Below are 26,910 nucleotides of genomic sequence, written 5' to 3'. Positions count from 1 at the left end.
CCTGCAGATCAGCTGGGCAGGGAGAAAGCTGCAGTGCAGCTGCCTTCTCTCTGCCCAGCTGAGAAGCCCCAAGGCAGCAGGAAGGCCCGGTGGCATGGTGCCGGGCCTTCCCACAGCCCACTGAGCCTTTTCAGGCCTTTGGAGGCCCCAGGAGGCAAACCGTTTTGCCCCCACTCACTTCTTTTTTTCATGTTCTGCACATGCGTGGGGATAAGAAGTGAGTTGTTGGCAACACTATTTGCCTTTTATGTCTTAGGATATTCATTACAAACCTCACAGCTGTGCAATAAGCCTATATAGCCAGACAAGAATCCCGAAGCAAGCATAATACTGACTGAAATGTCACTCAGTCCACAGAATGTTTGTCAGCACCCGGATGAAAAAGCTGTTCTGAATAAAACTACCTAGAAGACTCCCCAAATAAAGTTTCTTTACAAGGTATTCCATAAACAGAGCACCTCAAGTTGGAGGAGGAGGGACCTACCTGCTTCTTGGATGGTAAAGGAACTCAAAATAGGGCTCCCTATGATTTGGAGAGAAAGATAAAGGGAAAGAAAGGGTCATAGTGTGTTGCCATGGTTAATGCTAGACTAGGACCTGAGAGACACATTTTGAAATACCCACTCTACCAGGAAACTCTCTTTCCTCATAGTCTAAAAATAGCGTGATACTCACGGAAGGCTGCCAGCTTCCTCGTGATTTTTGACACCATCCATTTACAAAATGCCACAAATCACGTTTGTGGCATTTTGTAAACGGATGGCGTCCAAAATCTCTCAAGGAAGCCAACAGCCTTCCGTGAGTATCACACTATTTTTAGATCATGAGGAAATGGCATTAGTGTCCTTGAGCCCTTCTTTCTCTGATTCTCACTCTTTTTCTCTTACTAAATCTACCTCACAGGTTTGTTGTGAAGTTAAGATGAGTATAGGAGGACTAGGTATACAAGACTGTGGTAAAAAGTTATTGTTTCAGATATCATGGTTCCAGATTATGTTATGATCCAAAGATTCATCCAGCACCTTGATGTAGAGAGAGAATCTCAGTGAATATTTTGTTTGTTTTACTTGATTTATCCCCACTTTTCTCCCCCAATGGGTACCCAAAGCAGCTTACATCATTCTTCTCTCCTCCATTTTATCCTCATTACAACTTTTGAGGTAGGTTAGGTGGAGAGTATGTAACAGGCCTGAGGCCACCCAGTGAGCTTCTATAGCAGAGCAGGGAATCAAAACTGGGTTGCCTAGATCCTAGTCCCTCACTCTAGCCACTACACCACACTGGCTCAGTGTAGTATGGTCAGAATGACTGAGTGTCTATTACCAACATAGCCCTGAGACAGAAGACATTATGGTAGAGGTGAGTATCACAGTAGCCAAATCATTACATGTATGCACTTAGAAATAAGTGGCACTTACAAAAATACCATGGCAAAACTGGTGCTGAATGAAAAATTGGATATTTTAAATGTCCCTAAGCACATGCTATTGATCTATTCATGCTTTCAATGGATAGTACACTAAGAGCATAATCCTAAAGTTATATCCTCCTGTGTGTTCTAATTGTAGATGCTCATTTTCTGCCCTCCTACTTCTCTACGTATCTCTTAGTTCTTTTTGCATTATACCCATGCATCCTGATTCCACCTGGCCCTTCTCTGCTACACCTTGATGCAAGGCTGATGGAACTTCATTCTGATGATGGGAGCTTTGACTCACAAAAGCTTATAGCCTGGAAAATTTTGTTGGTCCTTAAGGCGCCACTGGACTTGAATTGTGTCCTTCTAAGGCCATTGACTTAAGTAAGCTGACTCTGCTTTAGATTGCGCTGCAACCAACCTCAGCTCCCAACTGTGACATTCTATATAACAGCCTCTCTTATTGACATATGCCTGGTTTCGAAACTTCTGGAACAGACAATGAAATCCTAAGGCCTTTAAGCAATGTGTGTTGGGTCACATTAATTGTACTTCTTAATTAAGTTCTGCTGGGATTTGGCTGGCTGGAGAAACACAGCTTTCCAGCAGGTGCATCCAACCTGAGCTTGTAACACCTGAACATTTGCTATCATCTACATTCTACAAGTTGAAAATGTACCTGGCATACTTCAAAGCACAGATGGCATGTTCTGCTTGGATGGATCAGATTCTCTGATCAGAGGAGCACTGCACCAGGGCAATATGGACAGATGAGCACCTGGCAAAGGAATCTCCCCCAAAGAACCTATTTCACCCATAGTGTTTGTCCATACAGAATGGCAATGCATTTTGGCAAGCATTATTACTGCCTCTGAAAGTGATAGCTGTGCCAGAAGAATAGCTGCTGTTCAACTAAATGAAAATTCAGAAAGCAAAATGCAAGGAGGGTCCCAAAATGTCTGCAAATAGACCCTTGCAAAACCAAGAAAAATCCAACTAATTGTTGTTCTTTCATCTCATTTGAAAGAGAAAGGGCAAATTTCAATAGAAGCTTTTATAGTTTCCACTTAATTAAAACCTGACGGCTTAGCAAGACTGTCAGGAAGTACAGTGTAACTGAGTGCATATATTATCCAGATAAATATGCATTGAGTGACAATACATTCCAGCTAACAGGAAGTTCCCTTAATGGATTTATTATTCATGTGTATATCTGAGGGAACACAAAAAACATTACATCAACTGTGTAGTGCCTCATCATTATTTCTCCATTATCTTTGTTAATCCCGCTCTCTCCCTCACACACACACACCCCACAGAGAGATACTTATAGTCTTTCTGCTTCTGCTCTTAACTAATTTTAAAGTTCAGTGGCAACGCACAAAACCACTACAGGGTAATTGGTCTTCTGGTGTGACTTGGTTAGGAATATATTCTTGTTCATGGAAAATTCTTCAGTGGAACTTTTGATTATGGCTAGTTTTTCAAAAGCAAATTGGAGCTTAACAAAAAAAAACCCTCTGTCACGCACATTGTAGTTGGAAGTAACTTCTTGAGCTGCAGTCGACTAGGACGTTCAAGATTAGGGAGGGACTGACAATTTATTATAATGGGTGTTTCTTTTTTCTCTACATAAGGGTTCAAATGCCAGAAGCCTATTTTGTTATATGAGACGCCATCATGGGGTGTATAATAAAACTGGTGCCACTAGGAAACAATAGTTTTCTCTTTAAGGAGCTCTTGAGGAGACCTGGAATATTCACTAAGCTCATGTCGCTAACACTGGAGTATCTCTGTCTCTTTTTAAAAACAATATTGTTATGAACGAAAGCATGAGGAAACCTTTTACCAAAGTTTGACTAGTACCACAGCTTTCCTTCTCCCTCAAGGACCTTAGCATATGTGAGTGATAGATTCCTCCAAGTTTGTTATTAAAAGGAGAGAGAAACCTGCTTCCAGAGGATTAACCCTCTAAGCGCTAGTCCTCTGTGCCACTGGAACTCACACAAGAGTAAAAAATGGAGGGTATTTTCCCCTCTAATGTCAGGGGCATACACTGGTAGGGAAATGTGACTGGCTTTTAAATACTTGTACACACCGTGTCTAGCCAGCCTATGTGATAATGAGACATGCTGAGGCTCAGAGCAGCTGGTTATGTTTTGGATAAGCTGTTCTTCTGCCAATTTAAATCAAGGTAAAAATGAGCAAATCTATGATATAGCTGTCAGGGACTCAACGGATTAACATCCTCAGAGGTCATCACCTATCACCTCTTAGCTACTCTGCCAAGCTTTTGAAGAGGAACGCGGAAGATTTTAATGACTTGGCTTCATTCAGGCATGGAAGCATGGTTGGGAGGCCATCATGAAGGACACTGACATGGGATGCAGAGAGAAGAACAAGAACATTACATTTGTGGAAAATTTAAGTACGTGCAGCTATTACTGCTCCTGGAGTATTTCCTTTTTTGCCTAATTCGGTGGGTCTACCAGGAAGGAGATGGATTGAAATGCTGCGCTTGGACCTTAAGAGCATTCAAAAGGCCTAACTATTGTTTCCTTCAAAAGCACGTTGGTTATCCTGACAGCCCAAATGGGTCCCTGTTCACAAAATGTGAACTTTTCTCAGATTACTGAAACATCAGGTGTTCTTTCAAAGAAAAACAAAATGTTGGGGGTCAGCTAGCAAAACTAGCAAATGTTTGGTCAACTCCAGTAAAAACACATTGTCAAACATGTTATCAGATATTAGGGTAGGGTCTTCTTAATGAACTGGTATATGTATGGCAATGATAGCCCATGACAGACTTTTTCCTTAGCATTAGTTCAGATACATTCACTCAGAAACTGGATATACCAATTATTGATATAGGTTAAAGAGTCCAACTCTGAATGCTGTACATGAAGCATTTCCAGGCTGCACCATAATGTTGCAGTGCTGAGGACTAGAAAAATACTTGTTGATTCTTAGAACTCTTAATGTGAGCTTATATTTATTATTTTATTTATATCTTGCCTTCCTCCCCAATGAGAACACAAAGCAGCTTAAACCACTTCCGTCTCCATTTTATCCTCACAGCAACTCTTATCCTCACATAACCAGCTGCTCTGAGCCTCAGCATGTCTCATTATCACATAGGCTGGCTAGACACGGTGTGTACAAGTATTTAAAAGCCAGTCACATTTCCCTACCAGTGTATGCCCCTGAGGTAGATTAAGCAGAGAAGGTGTAACTGGCCCAAGCAACCTTCCTTGGTAGAGGGAGGGTTCGAACCTGGGCCTCCCAGATCCTAGTCCAACACTCTAACCACTATGCCATACTAATAGATACCTTTAGATACACAAGTGTGATGCGTTGCTTTTTTCCCCTCTTACTATTATGGCCAGCAACCTCTTCAGAAAACACACCATCTACTTTTCAGTGTGTTAATGATTTTCCAGGGCTAAATGTGTGAAGAGTTCTTGACTCTGGAGCCAGTGGTAAACAGTAGACTTCTAATTGGGTATCTATCTAGCACATTGTTATTCAACCCCCTTTTTATGGAAGTTAGGAGTCATACACAGTTGTATTCTCTTCTGTGGTACTGAAACACTGTCAGGTAGGATAAGCCGAGAGAGACTGACCCAAAGTCACTCAATGAGCTTTATAGTAGATTAGGGGTTTGAATCTGGATCTCCGTGATGTCCTACTCTGACACTGTAGCCACCCCACACTGGCATTTCAGGAACAGGAGAACAGGAAAAGACTGCATACTAGAGGTGGAAGTAAGGCTGTCGAGCCCCTCTCCCCCAGTTAGGGTAAGGGATCCCCCACCCCAACATCACATTTGCTGCTGCCTCTCCAAGCAGTGGTGGGGAAAAACTAAAAAAGCTAACCAGCATAGAATTTCAGGCATTTTGTAGAGCTACCACCATCACTTCCAGGTTTTCCTTGGAAGTGATGTTATTGCACTCATGATGCCATGCATCCTCACCACGTCCCTGCCAGTTGCCAGGCTCAGCCTGACAATCCTAGGTGGAAGAGGAGAAACACAGGGAAACATATAATGCAAGCTTTCTAGTGAACCTTGTCTATGGGGTTATAGACAAGATTTTGGGAGGGAAAATCCACTGGCAAGGGGATGTGCATACTAATCTACAGTAGGGATGCAACAAATTTTTCAGCAGACTTGTTTGGCAGAAAATCTTATCATGTTCAACACTCACAATCAGACTGTGAGCAGATCAGGGGTATGTTTGCATTGTATCAAGCAACTCAATTGAGCCAATTGGCAAGTTTTATTATTTTTTTTTTAAGTGTGGCAACTCCAGATTCAAAATTAGAGTGCCCAAAGACACTAATGATAGATTACAGTCACAGACTGTTAGCTAAAAATGGAGAACTGTGTCTGTAAACCAATAAATAGTATAGGACAAATTTAAACATGAATCTTCTTGACTATGGAATTAATAGCTTCTATTGAGCAGCTTTCGTAAGATCAAACTCAGCTGTAGCTCACTAGGATACAATAGGCACATTCATCCTTTGCCTTCTTCCAAATATTGCTTTAATACGCCATTTGTCTTACAACACCTAAGACTTTTGTCAACTGTTAGCACATATTGCCTAATACTGTATGACTGGATGAGGGGGACAAATGTTCCCTTGAATGGATCAATTATTTCATAGTAAATCAAGAGGCATTCCCTTTCTTACTACGAGTGTTTGTGAATGAATGTAGGTACAAGCCTTCACAACTATGCATATACACTTACCTATCACAGTCAAAACACGTTTATTATTATTATTGCTACATAAGTATTAGACACTTAGCTGTATTGCCAGATATTAAAAACTGCAATTGAGTATTGTAATGGTGACTCTACCCATCACTCAAGAGCAACGAATCTGTTGTGGCCTAGCAAGTGATAAGGACAGATGGGGGAGATTCAGCAAGATAGCAGAAACCAGATGAAACCATCAGAAGTCTGATATTGTGCCCCGTTCGAAGCCAGAGAGAAAGATAAAGGGCAGAGTATGAAGGGGAAATGAATAAAAAGATTAGAGTCTGAAATTTTTCTGAAGACACTGCCCTTCTCAAAAAGGCAGAGGAACTCAGGTATGCAATATCTATTGGAGGGGTGTGTGTGATTCCATATGATTCCACTCCAAGCATAGGTGTAAACTATGGGGGGGGGCTGAGGGGCTCGAGCCCCCCCTGGATTTGGCTTGAGCCCCCCCCCCAGGCAACCGGTGAACTACATGGGGGCTGAGGTGCTCAAGCCCCCTTGAATTTGGTCAGGGGGGCAAGCAATGACAAACTCATATGAGGGACTCAGTTATAATGGCAGATGAAGCACAGGACTGTTCACTCCTCCTATTTATATTACAATTTCCATGATTCTTTGGGGCTTTGTTCCTGTTTTTTGCTCTTATGTATTTCTGTGTTTATTAAGAATTTATAATTTTAAAAAGGAGTTGCAGTTTATATAAACAATTTACAAATAAATGCTACAGAAGAATTCAGAGACTCTGTCGGAAGATATATGATTCTGAAAATCAGGCTTCTGGAAGGCAAGATTTACACACTAGCAACAATATATGTGCCAAACAATGCAAGAGAAAATTATGAAAATGTTTTCCAATCTTTTTTCGATTTTCAAGCAGGTAATGATCATGGGTGCCTGGGTCCCCCTAAATTTGTGGGGAGCCCCTCCCTAAATCCTCCATGGCCCCACCTCCATAGATGGTGGCAATGGAAGCCACCCCCTGTGGTGTCATTGGCTCCTCCCTATGATGTCACTGGACCCCGGTTCTTTTAAGGATCAGCTCAGCCCCAGCCCCAGCCCCAGCCCCAGCCCCAGCCCCCCCAGTCCCCCCCCCAGGAAATTGGAAAGTCTACGCCCCTGACTCCAAGCTTTCAGTCATACCTCTCAGCACCATTGTCAAAAGGCCATTTTGTATAAGCCCAGTCTAAAGGTAAGCTTTTCCTGGGTTATATAAATTATGACAAATTGGTGATGATCTCATATTTGAATTCTCTCACACATACAAACCATTCTTGCCCATAAAGGAATAACAGATCAGGAAGAGGAGTTTGATCTGGCCTTTTCCCTGATTGCATTTTTACGTCATACAGAGGAAGGAGCAATCAGATATTCAGTGTTTCCCATATGCAGATCCAAGCGGTTTCTTCTTCTTCTTCTTTGCTCTCAGATACAATATCCCTTCTTCGGAGATTTAGGAATGTTGGCACACTCACACTGCCATACTTCACACAACTCTATATCTATGGAACAGGAAAGATTACCACTTTTTGCTATCCATCCAGTTCTCACAAGCTGCTATGCTGTTAGTTAGACAGAGTTCAACTAATTTGTGTGCTTTCCAAAGTTGAAATGGAAATTTTCTTGTTTGAACTGCCATATGTGAGAGCCCTTGCAGTACAGCTATTAGAATATCAAGCTAGGATTAGATTCAGACAATTTTTTCAATCAATTGCATCCAATTCTTCTCCTTACTACAGCCCCTTCCCACATTTCTTCTGGGCACGCAAGTTCCATGATCCCTAGCACAGTCTTTTTTGGTAGTAATTGGGAACCACTCTCTTTTTTCATCATCAGAAGAGCTGGTTGGAGTCAACCTTAGGAATGGTGGGGGCAACCAAGGTTTAGCCATGAAACTTGTTCGGTGATCATAAGCAACTCACAATCTCTCAGCTGTCCTGGAGAACCCAGTACACCACCCAAGCTTCTGGGAGGAAGGTTGGGATAAAAGTGCAATTGAATTGATGGACAGAAAATATTCAACACATCAGCTCTCTGCTGAGTTCCAATTGGCTGGTGAAGACCTTGCTTTTTAGGAGAGATTTTGGAAGTGATTTATTGCTTGTTATTGTTATTATTAATCTGTTTGGAACATTTATAGGCTTCCTTTTCAGAGACCTTGAGAGACACAGGGCCTCCTCTTGTATTATTTTCCCATTTCACAATGGATTGCTAGGAAATTTATAATCTTCTAAGTCCATTTAATTCAAAAGTAAAACTCTGTTTAGGATTGCACTGTTAACCAGTTATCATTTTGTTGCATTACTTATTTTAAAATATTGATCTGTTTTATTTTTGTGAGCTGTCCTGAAAGGTTGGTGACTATAGGATACAACATCAAAAAGAGTCCAGTAGCACCTTTAAGACTAACCAATTTTATTTTAGCATAAGCTTTCGAGAATCAAGTTCTCTTCGTCAGATGCCTGATACTGGCCAAATACTGTATTTGGCCAGTATCTGTATCAGGCATCTGACGAAGAGAACTTGATTCTCGAAAGCTTATGCTAAAATAAAATTGGTTAGTCTTAAAGGTGCTACTGGACTCTTTTTGATTTTGCTACCACAGACTAACACGGCTAACTCCTCTGCATATAGGATACAACATACTTTTTTTAAAAAAATGCAATGAATATCAGAAAGTTGGAGTACTGTGCTTTAACACTGAGAACTGAGTTCCTGTCATGATTTAGATAGTTTCTCTTAGTTTGGAATAAACCGCAGAGTCAGTTTCCTCTGTGTGTGCTGTGTATTTGTGCAGTAGGCATTGCTCATGGACATATTTTGCTATGTGCAGACATGCTAACAACTTCCCAGTGTTTGTGAATCCTGAGAAAAGAACATGTACGCCATTAATACACAGATGAGTCTCCATACACTTCATGTTTGCAGTGGTTATAAGAAACTTGGCACTATTCTATTCACAGAAAAGTTTTTGTGTGCATAGAAACACTGCACACATTGCAATCCTGGCACATTCAAGGACTTTATTATGATCAAATATTGTGGTATAAATACACATGCAAGTAAATATCAGCTTGCAGATGTGAAATCACAAACTTACACTGCACTTGTAGTCTTTACAGTAAGCTTTGCACAAGTAGATAAACTTTTCAGAAACAGTGACATTTTCCTTGTGCAACGGCATACCTAGGGTTTCCAATTGTATCCTGGCAAATCCATGGAGACTTGGGTGTTGTGCTTGGGGAGGGCAGAGTTTGGGGAGGGAAGGGAGCTCAACAGGGATGTGATGAGAGAGTCCACCTACTGAAGTTGCCATTTCCTCCAGGGAAATTGATCAGTGTAGTCTGGAGATCAGTTGTAATTCCAGGAAAACTCCAGGACCTACCTGGAAGTTGACAACTGTAAGTGTATCATTGTTTTTTTTTTAATGAAATCTGCTAACATAAGAGCAATTATACTCACATAAGTGAAATGAAAGATACACAAAAGTCCAGCGGCAACTTAAAAACTAGCAGTATTTATTTCAATATGAGCTTTTGTGAGTCAGAGCTCACTTTTTCAGATACGCAGAAAGGAAATCATTTTGGGAATACTTAGGGGGAAATTATGGAAGGTAGGGAGAGAAGGAACTGAGGTAGAGAGACACCATTCCTTATTCTGTGTCAGTGTTCTCTTGGTAGAAAATTCATGTTGTTCAAAGTTGTCAGTTTTACCAAAGAAGCCTGTCATAGGTCATATTTATGGCAGGATCGTATCCCAGCTAGGCTTTCCCATCACAAATCACATTCCAAGTGTTTCTGAAATGTTTGTGAAATATCCTTTTGTACCAGCATAAGCTGAATTATTCCTCTCAACTGGCTGCTCTGTGATCCGTAGCGATGTTGCCACATGGCTCACCTCTGCCTTTCAGGGGTGACTGGCAACCCAAGCACAAACAACCTCTCACAGGTCAATGGAAGGAGTCCATGCCATCATGAAATTTTAACAGTGCTAGATGAAGCCTGAAAATGTCTGAGAAAGAAACTTTATCTAACTTGCTTCTCTTTGACATTCACATCCTCTATTGTAAACACCAGCTGATAAATGTGTTTGAATTAGAGTTTGCTTTTAACCAAGCAAGATGTTTATAATGTTATTGTTTGGCCGGTCTTTATCTTTTAGAATATGTGCTGAAACAACGAGAGCCAATGTGGTGTCCAGGTTAGAGTGCAGGACTAGATTATGTAAGAGCTGGGTTCAAATCCTTACTCTGCCATGGGGTATCACTGAATGAACTTGGGCCAGTCATTCACTCGCACAGCCTAATCTATCTCACAAGGTGATGATTGTGTGGACAAAAAAGAAAGGGGAGAATAATGCTGTAAGTGGCTTTGGGTCCCCATTGGGGAGGGGGAAGTGAGGAATAAATAGCTATAAGCAACCTGCGATGCCACAAGTATCTGGTGCTGATGATAAATTCCAGGGGAGTAGCTGCAATGTTTATCTGTTCTAGCAAAATACACAGATAGTTTTATTGTACCATTTTAAAAACAGTTACATATATTGTGGTGTAATTTTCCACTGCATCAACATAAGAGGATTCTGGTCTATGGAATCTCATGCCATAGTAAATTTGTTAGTGTCCCAATCTACATTGTTAATGTGTACCCCAATAGGCAACAGTTTTCTGGATATTATCATCAAATCTCTAGAACGTGTCGAGCAAATGCAGCAACTTTGCATCATCTTTTGCAGATCATGCACATACTAAAGTGCAACAATAATTCAGAAGCACCTTACCATGCTTAGAGACGTGGCTGTGCTTTTGAATGGGGAGCTATAGCTCATAACAGTGATTTGGACCTGAAAAGGAGAAGATAGAGTTAAGTGTTAAGATGAAGTATCATCGTAACACTTAACTTGAGCCATCATATTCAGAGGCAGTAATCTTCTGAACACCAGTGCTGGGAGGACAACCAACAGGTAGTCTTTGGCCTCTGTTTGCATTCCCTCTGCAGAAATGAAGGCCTGCTGTAGTCCACCAGTTTTGAGAATCATAGCTAAAGGAGAATGGAATGCATGAGGAGACAAACACAGTGAATTCTTCAGTTAAGAAAACATGTTCCAATCCACGCACCTTTGCTTTTCAAGTTTCTACTTTGCTGTCCTGAAAAGTGGGCTAAGTCATTGTTGTGTTTTCCTCCAGTAGCTTTTAACCTGTGTATGAAAAATATATTAGTGCAAATTCAGATTCTGTACCTACGAAGAACAGCAGGAACACCAAACAAAACAGAGAATGAGGTAGGCTTTGTTACTTTCTCAGAAATGAAACCACTGTTGTTCACACCTTTTGAAATGTGCCGCACTACAAACTTGAAAAGAGATCTCACCTTAAATGATTCATGAGCAAAAGCTAGTCAGGATGAAGATTTTTTTTAAAAAAATCCATGCAGCTATCAGCTGTCAAACAAATACACTGCAAAGACTTTGTGAAACAGCATAATTAAAAAAAAATATATTAAGTAGAGGCAATGATTAGATGCTGTCACAATTTTTAAACTGGAAGCATTATTCACAGGACAACCTCACTACTGGGTTTTATAAATATTGTCTAGCGGTCTTCAACCTTCCCCAAACTGGAACCTACTGAATATTGCATCCACTGCAGCATGTGAGAAAGTCATATTATCTCAAGGTCATGTGATAGGAAGAGGTAGGACATGACCTCATCCCTGTTGTACAAGGAACTAACTTTTATATGAAAATATGGAAATGAAGCTCCGTTCAAAATAGGATAGATAAATTGGCACAGATTGTGCTACTGGGCTGTGGGGGGAGCTGATGCATAAAAGAAGTTATAAAGATAAAATAAATGCAATTTAAAAATCTGAAAAAAACCTCTCAGCTTTCAAATCTATCATTCAAACATTCATATTTTGAATATCTATCTGATGGAACAAGTTCAGGTGGAAATCAAGCATCTGATCACGTCACCCATCATCGGTCAGAGAGAATAAGAGAGAAGGAACTTTGCCCCCCCATTCGGAATGAAGAGACAGACACAAGGCTTGGGTATAAATTTGGGCCATTTATTGACCAACATTAAACTTAATAACGGCAAGGGTATAACTAGCGGTACTACAGGTCAAGACAAGGGGTCAATTGGACCAACTCCTCGACCTGCTTGGGCGAGCACCCCCTGCCCCAGGTGCGAGCCATCCATGTGAATGGCTGTAACCCGGCCGGCCAGGCGAATGGTTCCCCCCTTAAAGCTCCATACACCCCAGCCGTGAAGCCCGAGGGAAGGACTTGTACAGGGGGTCCCACAGGCAGTCTGCCCTCTCAGCTGGCAGCCATACAGCCCGCCAGCCAATCCCTGACAGACCCCTATTCCCCACCAATGGGGAGGTGCCACTGGGTGCTCACCGGCCCGCTCTGTCTACCCAAATCTAACCTGCCAGGGACCTAGGTTACAGTTCCACCACTCCAAATACCACACCTACAAAACAGTACAAGGTAGGCGAAAAACACCGCTTCCCTGTGCCAATTTGGGAAAAGGAGAAAAAATTCCTACCTGGCCCTGGTAACCAGCAACCAGCTAATCCTGTACTGCCATAGGGAGTGGTGGGTGGGCCGAGCTTTCAAAGCTGACTGAGCCCTACAGAGGCGGAGCCGCCCTTTACAGGGCCAGGCCCCACCTCCCAAAGCCTGGATGCCCAGGAATGTAAGGCTGGTCTCTCCATCCATGCAGTGAGGCAAAAGTGGCACCCAGCCTAAGCATGTTTCACATGCAGCTGGGTGTGCCATCTTGCCCCCCCATTCGGAATGAAGAGACAGACACAAGGCTTGGGTATAAATTTGGGCCATTTATTGACCAACATTAAACTTAATAACGGCAAGGGTATAACTAGCGGTACTACAGGTCAAGACAAGGGGTCAATTGGACCAACTCCTCGACCTGCTTGGGCGAGCACCCCCTGCCCCAGGTGCGAGCCATCCATGTGAATGGCTGTAACCCGGCCGGCCAGGCGAATGGTTCCCCTGTTAAAGCTCCATACACCCCAGCCGTGAAGCCCGAGGGAAGGACTTGTACAGGGGGTCCCACAGGCAGTCTGCCCTCTCAGCTGGCAGCCGTACAGCCCGCCAGCCAATCCCTGACAGACCCCTATTCCCCACCAATGGGGAGGTGCCACTGGGTGCTCACCGGCCCGCTCTGTCTACCCAAATCTAACCTGCCACAGCTAGGGCCAAGCCTCTGCTTAGGCCCTTGCACCCCACAGTTAGCCTAGTGCCAACCATCACCCTTGCCGTCAGTTACCACAGAATATTGTGTTGCCCTTCACCACAGGTGAACACCGACACCTCTGTAGAGGTTGGCAAATTCAGCCCTAATGCCAGGAAAGGGCAAATAAATACCCCTCCTGCTCCCAAAGCCTTTTAAAGGGCCATTTTGGCCTTATGCCATGACCCCTGATAACCTCTGTAGAGGTCAGCAAATTCAGCCTTTATGCAGGGGCTTGGCAAATAGATGCTCAGTCCCTCCCGACAGCTTTCTCATGGGCTCTGTTGGCCATATGCCTAGCCCCAAACTAGTGGGTCTCAGTCTTCCCGCCACACTGACACGGAAGCACTGCAGACCAAGGTCATCACCACCCAGGTGAATGACCCTTCCCGCCACCATGACGGGGAAGCACAGTAGACCAAGGTCACTACCATCCAGGTAATAACCAGAACGTAAGGCGGAGGCGCACCTCCCCTCAAGCCATCAGGCCACTACTTGCCTGGGCGCTGCAAGCCTGTGTGAGCCTGTAAGGAAAGGGCCATGCCCTGCGAGACAAGGTCAACACCACGCGGCGAATGACCAACATGTGAGGCGGAGGTCCGCACCTCCCCTCCAGCCATCAGGCCACTACTTGCCTGGGCGCTGCAAGCCTGTGTGAGCCTGTAAGGAAAGGGCCATGCCCTGTGAGACTAGGTCAACACCACGTGGCGAATGACCAACATGTGAGGCGGAGGTCCGCACCTCCCCTCCAGCCATCAGGCCACTACTTGCCTGGGCGCTGCAAGCCTGTGTGAGCCTGTAAGGAAAGGGCCATGCCCTGTGAGACTAGGTCAACACCACGTGGCGAATGACCAAAATGTGAGGCAGAGGATTGCACGCAGAGGCCCTGTCACTACCCGATTGGCATCCTCTTGGCCTGATGAGCCACCCAGAAAATCATGCTGTGTCCACATATGAGGCTTCAACACCTCCTGCAGTGAATCACAGCATCTAAAAAGAAAAAGAAACAATTAGACACAACTCTTTAGAGTGTCAGCAGGGGTGCACGTATGCCCAATACACTGCCTACTATCACCGACCTACTCTTTGGTCCCAGATAGCCCAGTGCAGTTGCACTGCTAGGACTCATCACAAGGGCCCACCTGAACAATTGTGCCCCCACTGTCACTGATCCATCTTGGACCACCTAATATGAAGGGTCACTGAATCAGTCTCAAACTTCAGATCCTGTGCCCTCAGTGCACACCCAGACAGATCTGTGAGGGATTGGGCCACCAGCTCACTCCTCTCAGAGTTCCGCAGAAGGCCATCAGTGACGTTACATGAAATAGTGCAGACTCAAATCCTGATAGGCACACCTTTTTCCAAACAGAGCCTAAACCCAGGCTGCAAGTCTGTGTGAGCATGTAAGGAAAGGTCCAGACACTATGAACCAAGGTCATACCACCCAGGTGAACAAACTGAATGTGAAATGGAGGCCGCTCCACCCTCCAGCTCACAAGGCCACCCAGCCTATGCATGCAAGGGCCATGCCCCACAGCCCAGGTTATTACTGCACATGTGAATAACAATATGTGAGGCAGAGGACAGCTCCTCTCCTCAAGCACACTGGGCCACCCAACCTATATATGCACGTCTGTGGGGCCTGTAATAGAAGGGCTGTACCCTTGGAAATTTCAACTCATTACCCCCTGGTGAATGACCAGGAGTGAGGGAAAGATCCTCATGTCCCATCAAACAGAAATAACAGCTGGCCATCATGTTCCTTGTGGCTAAGTGCAGTGTCAACCAGACCCTTCCTTAAGGGCTTGGGTCATCACTGTGCAAATTCTCCAGAATCTAACTTTCACACCAACCATTAACATCATGTAGCCCCAGAAAATGCCCAGGCCAACATCAAACGGGGAGGTTTACTGGTGAACCTAAAGGCGCATAAGCTGCCTGATGACTGCTACTGGCTACAAGGCGAGCCCCTTAATTTCAACCCCACCCCAATAACTGTGGGATATATCCACTAGCCATAACTCCTACAGACCAACCTATGCCCCAGCCTAGAGACCTCCATCTACTTAGACATAGGTGCACCGTGTGCTGGGGGCTATAATATCTGGTTGCCCAACAACCACAGCCATCCCTGAAGGCCTAGCTCAGAGGAAATCTGAGGGCAAGCTGCCCTGTTGCATCTGCAGTTGAGACTGGGTGTTGCTTTGAAACATAAATGCCAGGACCAGTCTCTGGAACCCATCTCAAAATCCTATATGATTTGGATGAAAGGGTTAGGTATGGGCATCGCTGCCTAATTGTCCACGTGAAGTGTGCTGAGGGGTTATCTAGTTCCCTCCCCCACACCAACTGCCAGGAGGATTGGAAAATTCCAAGCATATACGGTGTATAGTAAGTCCCCCATTCTGACTGGTAAATGGGCCACTGCTCAGCCCACCAGCGCCCCTGAACTAAACTCAGAGCTGTTAAGCCCCAAGGCAGCAGAAACTCCAAGGAAACTCCACCTCTAGGTATCAACACCCTGGAGACAAGGCTCAAAGCCCAGCCAGCTGCTGAAGCTCCCATAAAGGAGGCCGGCTGGCAGCTGCCTGGTCCATGTACAGTAAACCACCTTAACTCTAATTCACTGTCTCCCTCCTCAGGTCTACCTCATCCTTCTCCTCCACTTCCTGAAGAGGAGGGTTAACCCCCAAATTGCTGCTCCCTTTATGACTGTCCCTTTATAACTGAATCAAGAAATAACTCAAGACGCCACTATAAAACTCAAAGGCAATACCCAAGAGGATACAACCCAGGAGTCTAAACATGGGTGCCTGGATACTGTTGCCTGACCCCAGGAGCCCCTCCAGTGGACTTACCTATCTGCCAGTCAGGTTCACTGTCACCCTCACGTGACTAGGTTACAGCAGCCTAGGCCAGTTCTGCTACCAACGTCAATTGTGCTAAGGCTGCAAAACTGAGCAGGGGTAGGGGTTTACAAGCTACCACCCTGAGCATATAAACGCTTGCTAAGCCAATAGCAATAATATGTGAAGCAATTTGCCTTTCAGATGACTGCAAGCCATCCCCTACCCCAGCCTCAGGCAGGCCTTCACAGCTGTAGCTGTAAGTACTTTCTCCAATACAGTGAAAACGTTGGGGAGGAGGGGGGCTAGATAAACTAGAGGCCTGCAGGGACTGAGCCTAACCATGTTTCAGCCCTCCTGACTGATGGACACTGATAGCCCAGTATTTCCTTGCCACTTCATCATCCTCAAAGGTTAACTGTGCAGGTAGGGCTGCTTTGCAGGATACATATTCAGTGACTGTTTGCCCTTAACAGGGCTGCTAGCCTTTTTATTTTTTAAATTTATAGTGGCATGATGGAAATGTACAGTAACGCAATGTACTGCAGTAACACATACCCCCAAAATGGAAGCCCAAACACTGTGTAAACTGCAGAGGCCTCTATAAAATGGCTGCCCGTGCTAGGCTAAGCAGGCCACAGGATGACACACTCAAAATGGCCACCCTAGCAAAGCAGAAGTTGTAGAAGTCTCACCAAAATGGCCTCCACTGCCAGTAAGCAGGAGGCAAATCAGACCATATAAAACCCACACTCAAAATGGCCACTGCTGGAGCTGTGCATATTGTAGATGCCTTCACAATAAGGCTGTACTGCCAGGAGGCCAAGAAGGCCACTGATGCCACACTCAAAATGGCTGCATCCAATTGAATAAACTGCCAAGCCTTTTCACAAAATGCAACCCCCTGCTGCCTGAAGGCCTTAAGCCAAGCTATTGCTGCTAGAAATACTCCCTCCCAAGTAAGTATAAACAGGGGGGGGGGGAGGAGGAAAAAAGACTAGACAGAGGAGGCCTACCAGCATCCACCCTGCTAAGCCAGGAGCAGTAATGTAATCCACCCCTCAGATGGCCACAATTCACTCCTGCGGCCTACAGAAAAGCCTATTGCTGTTTCTGCTGAAAGTACACCCTCCCAACAAAATAAGGGGAAGCAGAGCCTAATTAGGCTAAAGGCCTGGAAGGGCTGGATATAACCCTGCTTTAGCCCTCCTGACTGATAACCAACAGTCCCCAAGTGTAAATAAGAAGAGGATACTACTACTACTACTACTACTAATAATAATAATAATAAAAAACTCTGCCAAACCACTGAGCCTGGCGCTGGGCCCTGGCTCTCCTCCTGTTGTTTGAAGATATCAAGCAGGGGACTATCACAGCTTTCCCCAAGAAGGTAGCTATAGCCACCTAGCCCTGAGGGCCTGCAGTAAAACAGGCCTCAGAGGAGCTCGGCTGAGAGAGCTTGATATATGCTCTGCTCAGGCCGAGCTTTCAAAGCTGACTGAGCCCTACAGAGGCGGAGCCGCCCTTTACAGGGCCAGGCCCCACCTCCCAAAGCCTGGATGCCCAGGAATGTAAGGCTGGTCTCTCCATCCATGCAGTGAGGCAAAAGTGGCACCCAGCCTAAGCATGTTTCACATGCAGCTGGGTGTGCCATCTTCTGAGACATCACAGAGTCGCAACCATGATTTATTTCCAAAGTGTTAATAAATAATTCTAATATTCCTCATCATTTGGAATTTGTTTCTACAAGTATATGAGATCACACAGACAAAAAGCAAAATTAAAATTAAAACAGCCAGCAGACTCTATCTATATTACTTATCAAAATGTGTTGCTACCAGTGATAACTTCAAAAGGAGCAGTACGAGCTAAAATCTCTGTGGAAAAGAAACCCAGTTTAGATTTAGTAGGCGAACATTGTGATTTTTGAAAACATATAGGATTCATTAAAAATAACTTTGGTCCCAAAAAGTCTTTAATCACTAGTGTTCAAGAAGTCGTCAAGAGATTTTTTTTACCCCCAAATGACAGTTTAAATTTATCATATATTTGCTGACATTTTAAAGTGTTCCCTGTTTCAAAATAGTTTCAGGTGAGTAGCCATGTTGGTCTGCACTGCAGTAGAAGAAAGCACCATAAAGAACAATGAGATTTTCCAGGGGACAAGCTTTCAAGAATAGACAAAGGGACATTGACTCTGAAAGCTTATAACTTGTAATATCTTGTTGGTTTTTAAGGTGCTACTGGACTCAAATCTTGCTCCTTTTTTGAAATACTGTCTCTCTCTTTCTGTTCATTTGTGACAATTCATCTGTTATTGGTGGTGAAACTATCTCAGCTTCTCTCTGATATTATCTCTGCACTTTGGGAAAACTTTGTAATATGGAGAATGACAGTTTATGGAAATCTCTAGTTACCATTGTGAATTGTTGTAAGGACTTCAGGGAACTCCAAAGCATTTCTTAGCTGCAAAACTGTGTTCAGCAGCTGGCCAAAAGAATACCAGGGCTACATTACACATTCTAATCCAAGTGAAATATGTTAGATTTGATCTCAGGTGGCAGAAGGGCATAGAGGACGGAATATCCCATTCATCATATAGTTATGAGGGTATTAATCGTCATTCCACTGTGCCTCATACATTGAAAGATGAACAGCAGAGAACATACGGAAACAGTTTCAGGTAAGTTTTTTTTTTTCTGGCAATAATCTATTTTGAGAATCAAAAACCCCTCTGTTCAGTTGCACCTCGTATATTTCTATACCTACATCTCCATTTGTGTTTCCCAGTGCTGCCATTAAGGTGAAATACAAGCTTGTGTTGGATTATGTTAAAAAAAGTTCTGGTGAACTGTTCTGGTAGCAGTAGTCTTGCTGGATTGTGCTAAAAGTGCAGCTCGCCTGGTGCTATGCAAAAAGGCATGAAGGCAGAATCCAAGACTTCAGGGCAGATTGACCAACAGCCATTGGCATTCCAAGTGTGAAAGTAAAGTGGTCTTGCAGATATGAACCCACATGGATGGTTGTGTCTGCATCCTCCTTCTGTCTTTTTATTTTGGGCCTTCTTTGGGATAGAACTTGCCATGATGTAGAGATCAATTAATGTGTGTATCTCAGAGCTGGGTACGTGGTTTTCATCAGAGCTCAAAGAGAGCCGCTTGCAACCCTTCCATCTTTGGGTGCTGTACAGAGTTTTTTTCTCAGATTTTCTTCCTAATAGATTCTGAATGAAAGCCTTCATCAATGTCCAGTTTAGCTCACAGTCATTGTAATTTTACCTAACATTTGTCATCTTCCTCACCTCGAGTTTTGTTTCAAGCGGGCATAACCAAAAGCTCACATCTAAAGCCAAGGCTCAGGAGAATCTTGCCTTCAATTTGCAAGACAAGAATCTTGAAAGATAGTAACCGGGCTGTGTTCACTGAGAGTTCTGAAATTTGGGAAGTTCATTTAAACTTTTTGACGCTGGAGTTTTATTTTTGTTTTCAAGTGTGGCAGGTCTCCTGTTCATATTGTAGTTTATTTATCAGCCTACAATGATTTGATCCTCTATAGTAAAACAAATTGTATGGAGAAATTCTCTTGCCTTCCACATAAATCAAAAACACAGACAGGGAGGGAGACATTTTCTTAGGTTTATAAGTGAACAGTGTCCGTACAGCATTTTGGTCTTGTTTTTATTTCCTTTTGAGAAACTAAAATCTGTTTCTTTGCAGCGAACCGTGTTCCATATGCCCTGAATTAAATCCCCTCTTTTTTCTTTTAAATAAATTTGATTTAGAGTTCCCAAGCCTTTGTAGCCTCCGATGTTTACATATACACACTCCCAGTTCTCGCCCTGCTTGGATAGATGCTTGGAGCCAAGTGTGGCAGCTGGTTAATCCAAGTTTTAAATGAAGCTCATTGCAAACATTTGCAGTCATAAACTCTTCAGGTTTGATCAATGAGAACTCTTTCTTCCATCATTTTAAGCATTCTGGACAAATGCTGGGAATAAGATACAGTTTCAGTTAGGAATGTGGAAGGGGTGGGGTAGACTCCAGTGGGCAAGGTTTAGCAGAAAATGGGAGAGAGGGGTGCTATAAGAATAAAAGTGACCAAAATTGCATCAATCTGCTGGTTAATATTTGGGGGATTCACAGGAAATGTTACTGCCAGTCTTCATTTAACAGCATTGTTTCATGGGCATCCAGCTTCTTCTCACACCAAGGATTCGGTCTCTTGTGTTAACTTTGAAGTTCATAGAAGATGATAGCAAATTCTGATCTTTAATAGGACCTGGTAACGTTTTCAGCCGCTGTAATTGGTTAGCAGCTGTCAAGGTTGTTCACAGCTGACTATGGATTCATGGGAGACATTTTCCACTTCTCTATAATTTCAATATTTATTTCACTTTTGTCCCACTTTTTTGAATGAAGCTAGCCAAATTAATGAATAAATCATGCAAGCTGAGTGTCCAATGAGAAATCCCCCTTTTCTTCCTTCCTTCCATTCCACTAGCTTCATAATTCTTCTTAGATGGGAGAACTGCTGAGAAACCTCCCCGAAATTTCACGGAAGGCCTCTGGGCAAGGAACTTCATTCCTTCCTCTACCAGCATCTCCATCACTCAACATTGTAACTGAGATTCCTCAGATCTTCTCTTTAAGCAGGAAAAGTCTAACATGGCATGTGCACTCTGCTCTCAAGCTTCAAGGCTTCTACAGCAGTGCATAGCCCTGCTTCTGCACTTTTCTTTCTTTCTTTCTTTCTTTCTTTCTTTCTTTCTTTCTTTCTTTCTTTCTTTCTTTCTTTCTTTCTTTCTTTCTTTCTTTCTTTCTTTCTTTCTGCCCTTGATCGATTTAGTAATTTTGCAATTTTTTGCATGACTAGATTCCCCCCTGAAGAAATCTCATTTATGATTGTGGCTGCTTTCTCATTACCCATATAGATGCTAGGCATTTCACTGTTAAAAGGTACAAAAAGAGAACCTGAGGACTCATGGTGAATGGAAATCCCACCACCCTGCTGGTCCCTGATTCCTCCCAACTTGGGGCCAAGCTACAAGTGACAAATGACACTTGAACGGCAAGTGTATTTCTCCCTGTTCACTTGCCCTCCACTCAATCCACTTGCCAGGCAAGTGTCTTTTGTCATGTGTAGCTTGGCCCTGAGTCCTGCTGCAGTTTCTTCCCTCACTGTGTTGTCTTTGCCCCCAACCCCACTTTGCTTGTTTGTCTGATCCATTTCCAGTTCTGCTCATGCTTCTTGCTCTCCACCATTTCCCTGTTTTTCTCCCTTCAGTTCTACTTTCTTTCCCTCCTCTGCCTCCACCTTCTCTCCACATTACCCACCTGCCTCAGTTTCCTTTTGTCCAGTCAGTATCCAGTCCTCTTCCTCTCTGCCATTCACCCTTCCCTTTGCAGTGATGGTGGTGGGTCAGATGGATGTATGCTTTGGAGTGATGTTGCAGCCTCACCTTCCAGGAGTAGCCATCACCCTCATATATCCACATGGCATTCTGTTTCAGCTGTCAGACATGCACAAGCATCTTGGGTGTGGCTGCTTGTAACAAGACCATGTAAGTGCAATTGAATATGATTCCCTCAGACTATAAAAAAAATCTCCATAATTCTACATGAAGACATCAAACATGCAGCTTTGATGTGTCACAAGCCAGTGGTAACTTAATATTGAAATTAATTTATCTGTCCACTTTCACCTCTGGCACCAGGAAGGGTCCTGTTTTACAGTACCTTGGCATTTTAACTGATTATTATTGGGGAAAGCAAAATGATGATGCAGAAGGTTAAGAATTAGCATGGTTGTCCAAAAGCCATCCCAAAATCAAGATGTAAGAGAGAAGTGTTCCTTTGGGACAAACTCCCTTCTTTCTTATGATTCTCTCTTTTTCTGGGTCCTCATGGTTTCCCCACAAAAATTTCTGTTGATCTGGTGTGTGCATGAATATCTTTCCACCTCATGAGTTCAGGAGGCCAGTGATGTTGGTCTCCATGAGGTGTTAAGTAAAAGAGACCCACATCAGAATGGTGACAATTCCTCCACCGGTGCAGTCACACACAGAATAGCTTCTGAAGGGTACGTGGTCTAGGTCTTCTCTTACCCATTTTCCACAGAGGAAGCCACCCTGGTCTCCCACATGATTCCGACGAGAGGGTGCTCAGATTCCTGAAACCAAAATAAAATATTTTTTTCTTTCACTTTCCATGGCAACATTCTTAGTTTTATCCTTTCTTATATCGCTAAATGCAAAAAAATCTGATTTTTAAAACATTAATTGTACCTAAAGTTCCAAATTTGTCTGTTTTGTAAAGTAAGTTGATTCTGTTCCTTAATTGAATAGTTACTTTACAAGTTTCTCAATACTTCTATAATTCATTAGTCCATACTTGGTTTCATCAGCAGCAATACTTTGTTTTCATTATTCAGTACCACTTTGTTTTATACTTGTTTATCTGTTCCTAGCCACTTAAAAGTGTTGCATACCTTATTCATATCCACTCAGACATATATAGCATTGTGAGATGCTTGCAGGAGTCCCTAAAGTACAGAAAGGGCTGCAGGCTGTTTTTTTTTTTTCTTTCAGCAAACTTGATGAAAATGGGATGATTGGGATTGAAGGGCCATCAACTCCATCTCTAGAGATTATTTGGGATATTATTGGGTTACCATGGGGCTTATATGTTGTTTCATAAGATAATTAATTTGTTTTTCAGCGAGGGATTACAATAATGGGAGGCCTCCAGCATCCCTTCAGCTTCACCATATCTTGAGCTGGAGAATGGCATGAGAGGCCATTCCACAGTGACAATGAAAAGAATTTGTCTAAACTCCTTCAGAGTTCATCAGATTTGCACAGTCACGACATTCTGCCCCCTCAAAGATCCTCGTCTCCTCTCACAGGGGACCAGGTTTATCAGGATATAGCTTATGGAATTTTTTGATGAGTCTTGGGGCATTCATTTCAGAGCTTTTAATCCATTCTTGGTAAGCAGGGTCAAAGTATTTCCATCTCACCAGGTAAAATAGCTGATTGTGCTTGGGCTTAGAGTCCAGAATGCTCTCTATTTCATGATGAACTTGGCCATCAACTAGGATGGGGTGAGGGGCTCCCCTTTCAGGATGCCATTTGTCAGGTGGGGGAGCCTTCTTTAAAAGTCTGAAGTGAAATACTGGGTGGGTTTGACATAGGTTCTTTGGTAATTCCACCTCTGCGATCATTTCATTCATCAGTTTGTTCACAGGAAATGGCCCTAAAAATCTCCAGCCGAGTTTTTTACTCAGGTTTTTTGTGGAGATGTACACAAAGTATCCTGGTTGCAGCTTCCAGGGAGAGGAGTGTTTCCTGTCAGCAAACTTTTTATAGTCCTCTTTTGCTTTGGTGAGGGTTTTTTGAATAACTTCCCACTGAGATGTTAGAGTAGTCCACCACTCCCCTAGAGCTCCTGGTTGCTAAGATTTTGGGGCTTGAGCAAAAGGCATCGCTGTTCCTTCATAGCCCTGTGCTATTTTGAAGGGGGATGCATCTGTGAACTGTGGACTGAGTTGTTATATGTGTATTCAGTGAAAGCCAGAAAATCACTCCAATTATCTTGTTGATAATTGATGTAATACCTTAAGAATTGTTCCAATACTTGGTTTGTTCTTTTGGTTTGTCCATCAGTTTCTGGATGATGGACAGAGCTATGTCCTTGTTCAGTTCCCATTAACTGGAGTAGCTCCCGCCAGAAGTTGGCAATGAATTGTACTCCACGGTCGGAAATGACCTTATTAGGAAATGAGTGCAGGTGGACGACATGCAGCATAAACAAAGCAGCAAGCTTCTTTGCTGTGGGGATGGTGGTGCAAGGTATGAAATGAGCCTGTTTGGAAATCAAATCCACCACCACCAGAATCACAGAAGTTCCCTTGGAGGGGGGTAGGTCAGTGATAAAGTCCATCAATATTACCGACCAGGGTCTGGCAGGGGTTTCTAATGGCTACAGTAATCTTGGGGGCTTTCCTTTCCTGGATTTCCCCATGATGCAGATTTGGCAAGAAGACACATACTGGGAAATGTCTTTTCTCAGTATTTTATATGGCAGAACATTCTTACACATGACAACCTTACACACACACACACACACACACACACACACACACACACACACACATTTGTGTGTGTGTGTGTACAGTCTAAAAAGGCTATGGGGTCGCTCTTTATTCCTTCCTTCCTGTTGTTTGGATCAATAAAAACTTGCTGTTCAGACAAGGAGATTTGTTTTACATCAGCTAGATCGAAGGAAATAATTAGAGTGAGCTAAAGAAAGACAGAACTGGCTTATTTTGTGTAACAAAAGATGGGGGGGAGGAGGAGGCATAAATTAGTGTGTACTGCTATATATTCTTTGTACATCAAAAGTTTCCCCTACTTTTTTACTGAAATTATTATTTGTCAGAAAATGATCTGTTGGTTTTGCCTGAAAGGTAATGACTTTGTACGCATTTCACAGTAAATGGTGTTTAAATATGTATTATCAAACATACTGTATCCTCTTATAAAAATAACTTATGTTCCAATGTATATTAAAAATGGTGTCAAAATGCTAAGATGAGCCCTTGTGTAAAGTTCACTTTTTATTCACTAAAAGGCAAACTCTCTGCTGCAATTCTCTTTGTTCCCTCCCACCAGGAACATGTAATCAGCTCAAACTGAAATTGCTCTTGAGACTCTGTTATGCAAATACATTCACTTAGCATTTACCTGAACGTACTTTCAGTTACTCAGCAAGGAGAGCAGAAGCCATAAGGAGATGGAGAATGACTATTTTGTTAAGGATAACATGGTGTGGTAGAAGAGAGTATGGAACTGCATCCTTATTTTATCATTCAGAACGTGAGTATATTTGAAGTTTGAATCTCCATTTCCCTAGTCCAAGCATTGCATTGTGTTTAGTGCACATGTTTTCTAACTAGATCTAAAAACACTGCACAGACTGACTTCTATGTCAAGGATAGTGGCTTGGCTAGATACCCAGAGAGTACTGGACATGACAGAGAGATATCATCTTAGAAGAATATGAAAATGGAAGAAGGAAAACAAACATAATCTGCTCTTGAAGACTGGTGGTAACTAAAGATGTTGCCACCACAGTCAGAATGAAGAGAGAGACACCAAAGTTGGATCTAAGGGCCACTTTATTAATTAACAATAATTGATAACAACCATTAACTACTGCAGCAAGGGCCAACTAGTGGTACAGGCCAAGCCACGTGGTCTCCCCATGGACCTCTGCCTTGACCTGTCTGGGCGAGCCCTGAAGCCCCAGGCATGAGCCATCCACTGGATGGCTAAGACCCAGCCAGCCGGCAAATGGATCCCCCCAACTCAAGCTCCCAAGCCTCAGCTGTACAACAGTAAGGAAAGGACTTGCCCTGGGGTTCACCAAGGCAGTCTGCCATGCAGCATGGCAGCTGTCAAAGCAGTACCATCTGCTCCTGGCAGATCCCTCTTCCCCATCATTGGAGAAGTGCCTAGGGTGCTCACTGGCCGCTCCCTATTCCCCCTCTGTCTCCTGCCACTGCCAGGTCCAAGCCTCTGCTTAGACCCAGACACCCCAAATATGACTCAAGGCCAACCGAAGCCCTTGCCGCAAGTCATCCAAGAAAATTTCATTGTGCGTTACAGACAGGTGTACCCCGTCACCTCTATAGAGGTCGGCAAACTCGGCCCTGATCCTGGGGTGGGGTAAATAAATACCCAACTCTTCCCCTAAAGCCTTCTGAATGGCCCAGTTGGCCTTCATTCGGGCCCTCTCCATGGCCTGTCGATCCTCTGCTTCCCACCATACCCTGCGAGGCAACATCGCTGACCACATGATCAGCACTCCAGGCCAGCGGTGCAATACCTCCCGCAAATCCTGCCTAGCCTGCAGAGACAAAGCCTTGCCTTGCACCAGCCCCAGGTCACCCCCACCTAGGTGAATAAGCTCTGGAGGTCACCACCCAAAACTGATAACGTGTCAAGGGCCGACCATCCTCATGCCTGAACAGTATACCAGGTTCTTCACCCTGTGCTCTCAAATACCTGCTCAGGGCCCGTACAGGACACAGCCCTGCCTCAGCACACGAGCCCAAGTGGACGATTGCTCCCCTCTTTAACTGATCTGTTTTAGACCTCCATATTGTAAGGGAAACTTTGCCACCCTCAAGCTGGACATCCTGTGCCAAAAGGGCTCAGTCCGACATATTGGTTCCTGAACTGACAATCAATTCGCTAACGCGCAATGCCCCAGAGAAAGTGGTTAATGCCACTGCATGGAATAGCCTGGACTTGAAAGCAGAGCTGCAAATACCTGCCCAGGTAGCACCAGGCCCCTAAGCATTGTCGGAAAAATAGGCTTCTTAATGTCAGCCTGTGCTCCCACCTCCCAGTTCCAGCCCTCTAACATCTTGTGCACCCTAAAGTCCCCAGTGGCTTCAGGGAATCCCCGGGCCTTGCCAATAAAAGCCAAGGCTGCCAATTGTCCCCTTATGGTTTTAACAGCCAAGCCACGGGCTTTCTGATGCACACAAAATTTCATGATGTGCTCCACTGGGATGGGCCATGTCTGTTGCAGGCCGGCCTCCCTCCTAAAC

The sequence above is a fragment of the Eublepharis macularius genome, chromosome 2 (genome assembly GCF_028583425.1).
Source record: "Eublepharis macularius isolate TG4126 chromosome 2, MPM_Emac_v1.0, whole genome shotgun sequence".
Classification (NCBI taxonomy): Eukaryota; Metazoa; Chordata; class Lepidosauria; order Squamata; family Eublepharidae; genus Eublepharis; species Eublepharis macularius.
The sequence above is the reverse complement of the archived record's forward strand: the minus strand, read 5'-3'. Positions refer to the sequence as shown.